The 13,786-nt window shown below is 39.2% G+C and overlaps 1 protein-coding gene and 1 long non-coding RNA gene across 2 annotated transcripts in view; both read left to right on the top strand.

Moving 5' to 3' along the window:
* LOC114476583 (uncharacterized) overlaps positions 1–10,231 on the top strand; it is a 30,127-nt gene extending 19,896 nt beyond the window's left edge. Inside the window, exons 2-4 of the long non-coding RNA XR_003675619.1 lie at positions 83–91; positions 303–317; positions 10,221–10,231. This is a non-coding gene — a long non-coding RNA (uncharacterized LOC114476583). The remainder of the gene's footprint in view (positions 1–82; positions 92–302; positions 318–10,220) is intronic.
* The window catches only part of LOC114476582 (Kv channel-interacting protein 2), a 102,063-nt gene that overhangs the window by 29,406 nt on the left and 58,871 nt on the right, over positions 1–13,786 (top strand). The window lies entirely within an intron of this gene.

Here is a 13,786-nt window from a genome sequence, read left to right as displayed (position 1 = left end):
CTTAGAAAACTATTTAAAAACAACTATAGAGCATAATGATGACACACATTGTAACAATCTCATTTTGTAAATAAGTGGAAAGAAATATTTAGTGCAGTGGTTCCCAACCTTTTTTGGAGTGTAACCCCATTTTGAAATGAAGAATCTCTGGTGACCCCAAATTCACTTATTTCTGGACTTAGTTTTTGATCGTGTTTAAGCTCAGACATTTTTTTTTTTTTTTTTACTACATTTCAGTTTAACTAGATCCACAAAGTGAAAGCATAGAAATACAGTGATTGTGTGTTGTTTTATTTTGAAAGAAATAATACCATAGAGTTCTGACCCCAAGGTTTCAAAACGCTGTTTTTAGTGGCTCCTGAATAGATTTATTAAAAGGGGTGGGACCAAGACTGACACTTTGTTTGTTAATTTTCCTCTCTCTCCACTCTCTATTATTATTATTATTACACAAAATTTCATTTCATAAAATCAAATGAATTTAAATCCCACAGGGACTGATATGTTAGTTATTGCTTTGATATGATCAGTGCCATACAGTACATATTTTCAATTATTTGTATGTGGAAGTGCCAACTAAAGCACAATAGTGATTTAATTACTAATTACTTTTCCTGCCTAAAATGATAAACTGCTCCGTATTTGATCCTTGCACTAAAACGAGTTGGACACCAATGAGCTGAAGCAATGCTACTGTATATGATGTTATATAATGGAAGCACGGTGCTGCAGACCGGGTTTGATTCTGCCCTGGGGACCTTTCTTTGTAGGGTTTGCATGTTCCCCTCATGCTTGTTTCAGTTTACTCTTTATAAGGGATAATAACTACTGCAAACGTTGTTCTGTACAGAGTTTGCAGTGCAGTGAAAATGTTGACGTACTTCTGTTAATGCACTTGAGATTTCACAGTATCTACAGTATTTGCATGAATCCACACAATGTTACAGTTCATACACAGTTTGTTTGATGATGTTTTGTTCTCATACTGATCTTTGTGTTTGGCCCTTATTGCAGAAATCTGTCCCTGTCATTGTAACAAACTGCTAGTTTTTGCCTTATGCTCTACTGTGAAGTTATCAAACTTACTAGTTTAACACATGCTGCCTGTTAAACTGTCTACGCTACACATACGCAGATGGATGGGCCCAGCTGGTGTTTGGATATACAGCAGGGAGGGGCAACTCTATCACAGCGGGGGCCACAAAAATGTGATTGTATCTGATCGGAGGGTCGCATTATCAACGTTCATGTCAGCATTTAGAATAATGACCAATATGAGCATTAATACAGGGGGGAAATGGGTTTTGTCTTTTTTTTTTTGTCTGCAGTTTTGTTGTATTGTCAGTTTTTAGTCATTTAGTTTTTTGGTTTTTTTTGTGTGAGTTCTTGTTGTAATTTTGTGTATTTTCCACGTTTTTCTTCTAAATTTGTGTGTGTTTTGGATCGCTTTCTGTATTTTTGTTGTTGTTTTCTGTATTTTCCTGTCATTTTGATGACAGCTTGTGTGTCTTTGCAGCTTTTCTTTAATGTGTTGTTGTTTTTGGAGTCATTTTATTTGTTTAAGTGGTTGTCATTTGAGTCATTTTGTTTATTTTTGGAACTTTTTGTGTAAATTGTGTATTTTGCTGTCGACTCGTTTATTTTGGGAGTTGTTTTGTGTATTATGTGAGGCTTTATATTCCTTCCAATTTCTCATAATGCAATTTCTAGGTATTTGTTTAAAATTAGGCCGAGGGCCACTTGTGGCCCCCTGGCCGCCAGTTGCCCATTTTTGCACTACAGTAAAGTACATAGTCTTTGCTCTTTAGTTCCTGCACTGGACTTGATGAAACAGTCAGAGATGCACAGCGATGTTGGGAGCCAGAATGCTTTCATCCTTAAATGTCACACCTTTTCTCTCCCTTCACTGTCTTTCAAATATCATTCCTGCAGAGCTGCAAAGCATGTTCTCCAACCATTTCTATTTCCACTCTGCATTCTTATTACAGTTAAAAAAAAAAAAAAAAAAAAAACTCACATTGCCCTGAAAACGACTGCATACTCCACTGCTGGTTTGTTTTCCTTGCTACCAAAGATGTGCATATATCTTAAAGCAAGTTTAAGGCAAAACTGTGGATATCGATGAGTTTCTGTGTCTGATACAGCCAGACGACAACAGTCAGTGAAACTTTTAATCAGCTCTTTTGCCCCTTTTGTGTCACTGTCACACTGTGTGTGTGTGTGTGTGTGTGAGTGTGTGCATGTGTGTGTGTTCTGATGTATTCGCCTGTTTGGGTTAGATAAATCTCTCCTGAGAAACACAGGAAATGATGGCAAGTTCATCTAGAATTTATGAGATTGGTTTATGTCCATATACACACTTTTACTGTCTGGTCTTCTTGTCAGAGTTCAAATCGATTGCCATCACTCAAGAATGCACAACGGTGCCTATTTCTGTCCGTGGTTGGACTTAAATCGAACCTCGTCAGCCTCAGAGTAGGAGCGTCTTAAAAAAGAAACAGATTAAATCCTTTTGTTTTTGTTTAATGAGGCGATGAAACATAAATTATAGAAGTTTTATGAATCAGGTAACGTGGTTTAAATATAGATAGTTACTGAGCAAATACATGTTATTTATTATTTTCATAGGTTTTTAAGCAAGCCAATAACCCAATGGCCATCCAGATCCTAACAGCTACATAAATTAAAGGCTCCAAACACTCAAAATGACATAAAAAAAAACCCCAAACAAACAACAAAAATACACAAAATGACTCCAGAAACAAATGAACAGTCAAAACTATTTCTGCTAGGATTGTTTCTGGAGCAACCGTAGATTTAATCAAACTAATTACTTTTATCAGCAGCTTTTGTCTGTCCCCATCTTAGATCATGTATTTGATTTTGGCATAGTTTAGCTAAAAAGGAGACATGCCGTGGCACAACAAATCAATCTTTTACATTGTCATACATTTATCAAAGCAGGGTTTTGTTCTAATCTGATGTTAGCTTTTCTAAATGTTGCGCTTCTTGTAGATTATGCAAATTGCAAACTTTTGAATGAGTCAGACAGCACAGAAACAAAAGAGGCAGTCGTTTAAGATGTCTTTAAAAAGAGGTCTCTATCAAAGGAACACTCAAAGAATGAATAGAATAAACTGGTCAAAAAGCAGTTTAAACACTTAGACGGATGGAAAAGGTTGCATACACATGCCTGCCTTAGGTTTAGTTGAAAGGAGAGCTGTGTTGCTTATCTTTGCACTTGTGTAGAATTGAACTCTTGTGTTTATGCTGTAGGATACCAGCAGACAGATAATGGATACACAAACGTCTGCTAACAACCTTAAGAGTTGCTCGGCAGTCATCTTTGTTTGCCTTTCATTCTCAGTCCCTGATGTTTCAAAGAAAATACAAATGGGTAAAAACATTATTTTCATATAAAAGGTCTGGTAGAGCTGGATGTTGCTTTCTATGAAGCACACATTTTGCCCATGGATGTCTCTTATAGCCAGTAGTTGATAATCTTTAATGCACCAATGGGAGTTGTTGTTAAGTTGACTAGCTAGAACGTAAACATGGGATTGGACCAAAAGCAGTGGATGGATTTGTTCTATGGACACTTTGACATCATCTCAACTTATCAGGATATGGATGCTGATGTATTTTAGGAAACCTCCTGCTTCCTAGGATTTATGCACTACTCGGTATACTGTATCACGCAATGAGAAGATAGATGAGGTGGCCTCAACAAGTACGGTACGAGCAGTGTTGGAACATTAAACTCTGAACTTTCCTTCTTCTGCTTACTCTTTCCTCCCATCCTTTCTGTAACTGATCCATACCTGTCCACCCAGCGATTTCCCATTAGCTTTTGGATGATTGTGGATTTCAGCCAAGTCCAGCTACTTGTTACTGAGCAACGCAGATACGAGTGCCCACTTGTAAGAGAACACATACTCTACAGAAATCCTAACATTAGCATGCACTCCCCCACACAAATACACTTACCCACTGTCCACCATGTGTTGCATAACAATAGTGTTTACAGAGAAGGAAGATAGATGTGCTACCAGCACCTACTTGGGAGGGAAAAACACTCGGAGCGAGGAATTTAGTGACTTTTATGAATCAGTACAGAAATCTGTGCATTGTGTGTATCACAATCTTTGTCTAAGTTATCAGCTTTCAACTGGTTTCACTTCTGGACCCACCATCACCCTTCAGATAACAAGTCATGAGCCAAAACAAGGAACACTTTAAAATGTTTTTTAAACACAGACTCCGGCTGCTTTGTGTCAGCTACCATCAGCCACAATCTGCTACCAAAGCCGACGGCTGATGGTGGCTCCACTGGAGCGACCAAGGTCACCATTCCATCGGGTCACAGACTGTGTCACACAGTGTTGGGAACGTTACTTTCAAAAAGTAATAAGTTATAGTTACTCAAGTAACTGAGTTAGTAATTGAATTACTCCATAATAAAAGTAACTCATTACCAAGGAAAGTAACTCTTTGTGTTACTGTTAAAAAAAAAAGTTTGCGATATGTCAAAGAATTCAGATTTTTTAGATGCGTGTGTCGTTGTGAGGTGCTTCATTAAATTTGAGTTGCTTACAACAGATGTCGACAACGTCTTCACTCCTGGATATAATGAACACTTCACATGTACGTTCTTGCCTTTGACCACAATTAATTTAAAGTAGTGTTTGTATCGCCACATTAAAAACACCAACTTTTCATCGGACTGCTCCACGCTTGCCGTCTCCGCTGCATCATCATATCTGTAGTGGTTGTGTGTGTGGTGCGTGTGCTGGCACATGTGTAAAAACACTGGCTCTGATTGGCTCACCTCGTTTTTAACCCACCTCCTACTACAGCTGCATATGAAGCCAGGGGTGCTTACGGATAACAGTTTATTCAGTCAACGCATTTAACGTTCAGGAACGGTAAAGGCGTAAAAAGTAATTAATTAGATTACCCTGTTACTGAAAAAAAAAAAAACGCCGTTACCTAACGCCGTTATTTTAAACGTCGTTAATTCAAACACTGGTGTCAAAACAGCCAATCTGACTTGTCCAAGCAAAATAGCAGTTTTGGTTCTGGTTCCCCTCAGAGGCCACCTGCCTGGCAGCTCGATGGTTTACAGAGTAGGGGTTGTTACGCACATATCCGTTTTGGGTGCACAGGCATGCCTGGGGCTGTGGGAAAGTTCTTGTTGGGGCTTAACTTTCAGGATTCCAATTAATAGTTTTAAAACAGGTGTAAGCGCTCACTCACTCCCTCCCTCTGCTCATGGTCACCATCGTGGCATTTGAGCAGTATAATGTTTCACCTTCTTTATTCTCTGTACGTATGTCACTGCACTGCTGGGCTATAGTATGTCGACCCCTGATGTGTTGTTTCTCACCTGACCTTTTTTTCAGTTCACACTGGTTCACATCAGGTCATCTGTTCACATCGTGGCAGAAATAAAACACAGAAAGGCTGTTTTTAATAAAGCTTTTCTCTGTGACATGTATCCCAGGACTCTCCTGCACATGTTGACAAACTTAGTTTATTACATTGTTGATGGGGAAGGTTCTTGAGAAGGCAGGCTAGAGAAAAAGAGTGATTTGAAAATAAGTTTGAGAGGGAGGTGGGCAGTTTTGCGGCATCCCAGCTGGATAGACAGATGGAGAGAGCTCCTTAAGAAAATACTGAGGGTGTGATGAGAAGTGAAGGATTACATTTGCAGTTAGTGATTATAGTGGCGTAGTGTGAGTGCTGTACTTGTCATGATTAAAGCTGCTATTAGTGTTCTTAGTCAGGATCAAATCAGGCTTATGAAACATGTAACTTGAGGAGGAATTGAAGAGCGCTGCCCAGAGAAGTTATGAGTTGGAGGTGTTTGACGTGACTTTTTTCAGGATTTTTTTCACTTCAGAGCAGAAAGGATCCCGATGAAGGCCTGCTCTTGATGAATGTAGATGTTATGTAAGGCCTCCGATTTTATGTTTCAAAGTTTCTCAATTTCCACATCAGGGTTTACCCATTTTTGCGTCACTTTACACTTTTCCCGTTCCTTTCCATTTCATCCATCTTTCTCTGTTTATAAGACTACTGGGTATTAAACTTCCCGAAACATGCTAAATAGGGTTAATAGTCAACTACTGTTATTTAAATCTTTTGCTTCCAGATGATTTACAAAAACTGAACGTTACTCTAAAATTATGCAAGATTACGTCTCAAGAGCGATGTTAGCCACACTGTGAGACCCTCAGCAACCCCTGTAATGGAAAAAAATATAATGGAAATGTGTGATATGGTCCCAAAACATTATTCATGGAAAAACCAGCGAATCACCCTCACGTTTTGCATGGATTTCCGTGCAGCCGTGTGATAGGAGGTGCTTCTGCCTTGATGTGTCACCAGTTAGCTTATACACTGTCAGCTAAACCTGTCTTTGTACCAGTGCCTTTTTGGATTTGAATGCAACCATTATAATCTGAACCAGTTGTTCATCACAACACATTACAAACACACTTCAGATGAAGCTTTGCATTCATTTTCAATCACAGTGAAGTTCGAGGACAACACAACAGTAGTGGGCCTCATCCGTGACAACAGTGACAAGGACTGCAGAGAAGAGGTGAAATGTCTGGTTGACTGGTGCAGAACCAACAACCTGGATCGGAACGTCGACAAAACCAAGGAGATCAACATCTAGTTCAGGAGGCGCCAGTCCAGCCACTCACCACGCCTCATCAATGGCACAGCAGTGGAGAGAGTAAGCAGCACAAAGTTCCTGGGGGTGCAGATAACAGACACTCTGACCTGGTCCCTTCATACCGGAGCTCTAGTAGAAAGAGCTCAGCAGTGCATGCGCCTTTTGCGTAAGATGAAAAGTGCACACCTCCCTCCGCCTATTCTTACCACCTTCTACAGAGGCAGCGTAGGGATCCTACTGACCAACTGCATCTCCGTCTGGTCCGGTGCCTGTAGTGCTTCCGACTTGAAGTCCCTGCAGAGAGTGGTGAGGACTGCGGAAAAAAATCATCAGCACTTCACTTCCTCCCATCCAGGAGATCGTGTAACCAGGGCTCAGAAATTCATCAAAGACACCTCCAAGCCCCACCAAGGACTGTTTTCACTGCTGGACTCTGGAAAGAGGTTCTGCAGCCTCTGAAGCAGAACCTCTAGGTTCTGTAACAGCCTCTTCCCTCAGGCCATAAGACTTTTGAACACACAAAAAAAAATCCATTAATTCCCCCTCAAACCCCCACAACCAGATTACCTGACGAGACTGTAAAATAAAAAAAGACAATATAACATACATTAAAAAACAAAAACAAAAAAAACCTGGATTATATTGATCTGTATAGCAGTTTCTCACGCATAGCTTCTATTTATATCTGCACAATGACTTGCTGCTGTTTTTAAATACTTTTTTTTTATCCTGCACTACGAGCCAATGCAACAAAATTTTGTTCTTATCTGCACTATAAAGTTCAAGTTTGAATGACGATAAAGCAAGTCTAAGTCTAATGATCACTAGGAAATCCATAACATGTAGCGAACAGGACTGAACGGAATTATGGGCGGAATTGAACAAATAGGTTAGTCTAGACATTCAGTCGTCCGTTTTCTGGTATAAAAGTAGTAATTATGCATGTAATGCATTTGTCTGGGCCAAAATTGTTAGTTATGTTTATTAACATATTTACTCATAGACCTTATTCTTTTATAGGCTTTAAGTTGAGACTTTTCATTTCTGCTGTCTCATGTTTTCTGCTCTCTTCTCGAGGTCAGCTTCCCAAAACACATCTTATCCCTCAGACACGGAGGCATCACACTCTCACATAGTCACACATACACACCCAATACACATCCATTCATACACACAAACACCATACACGCACACACCTCCGAAACTCACGACAATCAGGAGATACCAGAGAACTGGTTGTTTTGACCCAAAGAAGAAACTGTCTCTTTTCTCCCTCTTCTATCACCTCCACCCTGTCCTCTTTATCTCCTGGGGGGAGGAGGGAGGGGGAGTGAGGGGGAATATACGTGATGAGTTAGAACTGTGTGTCACTCTGTCATCGGACGTCCGCCCGGGGCGGTCACTAATTTTGTCCATCTTTGTACTCTTTTTTATTTAGTTTTATAATAAATCTTTTTTTATAAAATCATCAATGCCTCGCCTGGACTCCATCACTCAACCAGAGCAATAAATCATGTCTCCAAATGAGGTCAACCGTAAATTTGCCGTGACACATTTCTGTGTCATCTTGGTACCCATTTTAAATTAAGAGAAAGAGAAAGAGAGAGTTTCGGAATGTTTTAATTACATTTTTTTGCGATGACCCATTATGCACCAGCCTTAGATGCCAGTTCAGCATGATGAACTTTTCCGGTTCATCTCTCATAGAGGTCAAAACAGAAAAAAACAGCTCTAAACCTGGACTTAACATTGCTGCAAGCTTGTTGTACAGAACACTCTTGACACATTTAGCAAGAATCATCTCAAACAGTCGATTGTCACCCTGTAGGCTAAAGTGGATGGTGCCTAAATTTCAAGGTGACCTTTTGTCCAAAACTGGTTGACAGCAGAGTGACTGATTTATCTCAGTTCTATTAGGAGTGATGATTTCATTTAGATACAGATGGGATGTTTAACCCAGCAGCTGTCCTCATCAGACACACCAGACTGAGCCCCCTGGTTAATGGCTCCTGAGAAACCATGAGACTAATCGGGGATAAAAACAAAGGGAAAAAAAGTCAGACGTGTCAGAGAACCTGTTACTCGCCTCAAGGACCTCAGCCAAGAAACATTAGCAATGTTAGAGAGATTTGTGCAGAGGTGGTTCACTGTTCATGTTAAAGCCAATCAGGTTAATTGAAAAATGACCTGTCAGTTAGATTTTTTTGAAATCGCTCGCAACAAATACTGACGAGAAAGGCCACAGACATGATTATTGCTGGGATCCAATTTTAAAAATAGCTCTTTATGCTGACTGGGAGCCAATCCCAGCACAAGCCCAGGAGAGAAGATCCTGTCTGTCTTCTCCTTCAAGTCAATGGAAATGTTCCAAGTATAGTAAGCCAGTCCTTTTAGTGCATTATTGTGCTTAGATGAGCTCACTTGTCTGTTTTTTCTCATTTGTAACAGTGGTAAATAATCTTAAGGAAAAAGTGCAAAGAACATGCACGTTATTGATTAAAGCTTTGTGTTTAATGCCTATTTGTCATCAAACACAAAGCATGGGAATCTTTTCACAAAAGTGAAAGATGGTAATTTGACTTAGAGATGAACAGACTGAACAGGCTTTGCAAAAACAGAGTAAATCTGGCAACAAAGTGAACTAAACGATGACTCTGATCATATCATCTCCAAAGGCTTGGAATAAAGCAGCTGGATTGTCACTTGATGCGTGTTTGCTTTAGAAGTTTATTGCTCAAAGTGATGCTTTTTCCTCTGCTGAGAGGCTGTCACTTTGCTGGAAATGGCATCATTGCCTCTGTCTCATTACTGACTCAATGAAGGATTCGGGATATGTGTGAGTACATTCACATCAGGGCATCCTTAAACGAACCTGAGGCTGACATTATTGACTGTGTTTGGCAACACACCAAAGTGATGTTAATATATCAAAACAACAACTTTGCTTTCAGCAGCTAGTCTAACAGACATTTAAAAAGACCTTATTTCAGAAGTGTATATTTACTGACACGTTCTCTTTATACACTTTACAGTTGCATTGGCTGCTGTATCGTATGGAGATCCAGTGGAGTTGTTGAAGGATTGGGATGATGGTGTAAATGTTCAGGATGTATTGCTGTAGTCGAGTCTGGAGGTTATAAATGCATGGATGAGAACTTCAGTGGCGGATTGTGAGGGGGAGGGGTAGAGACGGGCTAATGTTTCTGAGATGGAAGAAGGTTGTTTTGGTGGTGTGGCTTAGGTTAGTTTTGAATGGGAGGTTGGAGCTCATAATGTAACCATGGTTGCGTACAGAAGAGGAGAGTGTAACACTATGGCCATTGATGAAAGTTTAATATTAAAGCTGGGGTACTTCTTATTAGCATCATACAGTACAAAGTACAATTCTTGGAATGATCAATGATTATTTCCTGTCTTTTAGGTAAAGAACTAGTTTAATCATAACCTTTACATCCTCTATGTCAAGGAAGGTCAAATTAATTTTAGTTCAGGGGCCAAATATGTGTGGACCACAGTTTTGAGGTGGGAAAAAGAGCAATTTTAACATCAATTGTGCAACAGTTTTTAATATCAGTCCCTTCCAGATCTTTACTTCAAAAATTTTTGATTTTGTAACTAATGTTTGTGTAATTTAGAGGAATCATGTGGAATTGTTTGTGAAAATATGCAAAATTTGTGGAAAAATTTAAAGTTCTTTCCATAATTTGCAATTAAAAATGACTGCATTCATGTTCTATAAACAAACGAAAACTGAAAGCCCCTAAACATATTGTAGCATTTCATTAGATTGGTGAATTTGAGTTACAGTATATACTACTGGATTATTTGGTCATTTACACAATTATTCATGTTTTGTACGTTATTTTTACTGTCTCCTGCGTGCCAAATTGGAGTCTCTAAAGGGCTGGATTTGGGCCCCGAGCCTTGAATTTGACACATGTGCTCTACACAATGTTAAAAATATTGAACCTATTGAGTTGTCCTGAATAATAGTGTAATTAAGTTAATTTATTTTTAATAAATAATTACATGTTTCATCTTATTAAGATTTGAAGGCATCTTTTGTCTTTTTGCAAAAAAATGTGAACACTTTTGTGATTTCTCCCCTTTTGACATATTGTGAGATTTTAGTTTTCCGAAGGCATTCCAGCTAACTGGAACTCTTCCTTTTATTTGTAGTTAGAGCGTCTACACATGGAGATATAAGGGCGAATTATGAAGGTTAAGTTTGTTTCACAGTTGTTGCAAAGTGTTACTTGTGTGAGAGTTTTTGCAGGATCATATTAGCGTGTGAGAAAATGGATTAGTTATTTAGTTGTACTATTATTCAGGAATTTTGTGCGTTTATGATTAAGCTGTCGTTCTAAAACTTCTTCAAATCTTATGATGTACGGTTCAAAAAAAAAAGTCAAAGGTGAAAATAAAAAGAAGAGCAGTCATATCGAGTTTGAGGCTACATCATTTACACTAGTTTTATGACAGGGAGAAAGTTGGGTAACACTTTACTTTATTTTGGCATTTTTTGGATTAGGTAGAGGGATCTAGTGGGGTTAGGTAGGGTTACGGTTAGAGTTGGGGTTCGGCAGAGATGGGGGTTCTGCAACCTGTGAAATCTGGAGCTTTATGTGGCTCTTTGACTCTTTTGCAATGGCTCCCTATAGCTGTTATTTCTTAAAGAAGAAGATGAACTAAAAATATGATTCATTCATTTTAGGTTTTATCATTATTTTATTCTCCACCTCCTGCAACATCTACAGACAATCATCTTTTCTTGCACCTGTGGCTAACCTTACGTTTTAAGTCTCTGGTAAGATAACTAACAAAAAGACTATTCTGGAAGAAAATATAGATTTTATTTTATTTATTTATTTATTATTTTATCTAACTGCCAATGTGCCTGCTTATTATATATGCTTGATACGTTGCAAGAAATTAGCAATTAGCATGTGTTGACTGACATGATCATGTGTAATGAAATTCAAGTTACTTTTTGTAGCCCTTCAAATATATTAACTCAAAAATATACAAAAAAAAAATTTTTTTTGGCTCCGGAAGGATTATATTCCAGGTGAGATTAGGCAAAATGGATCCTTTGAGAGTAAAGGTTGCAGACCCCTGGATTAGGGTAACGAAGGGTTAGAGCAGGGGTCTGCAACCTTTATTCTACAAGGAGCCATTTTGCCTAATCTCACTTTACATGAACACAATTTTATATAAAGAAGATTTTTATTTTTTTAGTTAATGTGTTTGAAAGGCTACAAAAAGTAACTTGACGCAGGATCATGTGGTCAACACATGCTAATTGCTCATTTCATGCCACACATAAAGCATGCATATTTAACCTGCACATTGGTGGTTAAATGAATCTGTCCCCACACAATTAAAATCTCTATTTTCCTCCAGAATAGTGTTTTTGTTGGTTTAGTTATCTTACCAGGGATTTAAAACTGAAGGTTAGTCACAGGTGCAGGAAAGTTAATGGTCTGTAGATGTTGCAGGAGGTGAAGTAGGAAAGTGGCTGAGTCATTGCACAACGTGATTTATTTTAGGTTTACAAATTGTTTTATCTTCATTTTATTTGTCATTAATCATTAATAGCCTCTGTAAAAAAAAAATAACTCTTTATTTAAAGCTATATGGAGCCATTGCAAAAGAGTCTGAGCCACATGAGACACAGGTTGTAGACCCCTGGGTTAGTATTGAACGACTGCTAATAACAGCCTTCATGACATCTTATTCATACTAATGACATGTGTCATGTCATAATAATGACAGCATAATGTCAGCCTTATGTATAACACTTCAAGTAAAGTGTGACCAGAAGTTGCAGTGAAGGATTACCTCAAAAACGTTGGATGATTTAGTATTACAGAGCCACAGCACAGAAGGGTTGTTGATTAAAAAGCTGTTTTTTCTCCCATCGCCCCTCTCACTTCGCCCCCTCGTTCTCAGTATTAGTCCATACATGTGCGCACCCACACTTCCACCCCCTTTGTGACACCTCGACTCAGCTGCAAGCAGCACTTTTGTTTCTTAATGAAAAGGCGCCGTGGGCTCATATTAAAGGTAAGACACATTTAACGGTCGTCGGCTGCGGTCGAGGAGTGGGATAAGTGCTCCTTCCTTTCACAGAGGGAAGGCAGACTCTGAAAATGGAAGTGTAGACCTTCTCTCCTCCTACACAGCCACACTCAGAGGGGCTCCGTCTCTCTCTGAGGCTCTCTGATCTTCTAGTCACAAAACACCTGCTGCCAACCCGCCTGCCTTCAGACATGCAAAGAGAGAAGTGAGAGGGAGAAGAGCAGAATCATGTTTGATAATTGCATGTAAAACAAGGGTGGAGCATGATTGAGCAAAGGTGGACTGGCGTCAGGTGCTGGCATCCACACTAGAGTATCAGAAACCTTTAGTCACCCGGGGATGTTTGTTGTCTTCAAAGGAGCTGAGGTAGCAGCGTGTGACTTGGTTGTTGCTCTTTTTCAGTGGCAGGCTTGGCTGATTGGTTGCTGCCTGCTGATAAACCCCCAGTGAAAGCTCCAGGTGCTCCCCTGGGGGGTATTTGTTGGCTTTTGTGGCCCAGCAATCCATTGTCTTGCTTTGTTCTTTCCTTTCATTTGTCAGCCTTGTCTCCCTGGGGTCTCTACCTTTCCATCTTCATGCATCCATAGAGTAGCAGCTCCATCCCCTCGGCTTTGTCTAAAGGATTTCTCCACGTGTCCCAAAGGGGGTAAAAGCTGAGGCCCTGAGAAGAAAGTGCATATTGATGTTGTTTTAATGTAGATGCAGAGACTCGTGACTTGCATTATTTATGGTTTTTATTTGTTTAAAAGCAATTCCGAGGATTAATTTTAACAGTGCGACAAGCATCTTTTTTTTTTTTTTTTTTGATAATTTCTTCCTCTGCTCGAATCATGAATGACTTGCACAACATATTCGCTCATGGAATTTCAGCTATTCTCAGGCTTCTAAGAAACTAATGTTAATGAATGTGACTGTTAGAGTAACATGCAAAGAAGTGAGTGATATTTAAGTGTCTAAAGCGGCTTGGCAAAAACAAACAAATATGTACTCAATCAGTATAAAATTAACAAAGGATTTTTC

The sequence above is a fragment of the Gouania willdenowi genome, chromosome 15, assembly GCF_900634775.1.
Source record: "Gouania willdenowi chromosome 15, fGouWil2.1, whole genome shotgun sequence".
Taxonomy (NCBI): Eukaryota; Metazoa; Chordata; class Actinopteri; order Blenniiformes; family Gobiesocidae; genus Gouania; species Gouania willdenowi.
This window is presented reverse-complemented; position numbering and strand designations above follow the sequence as displayed.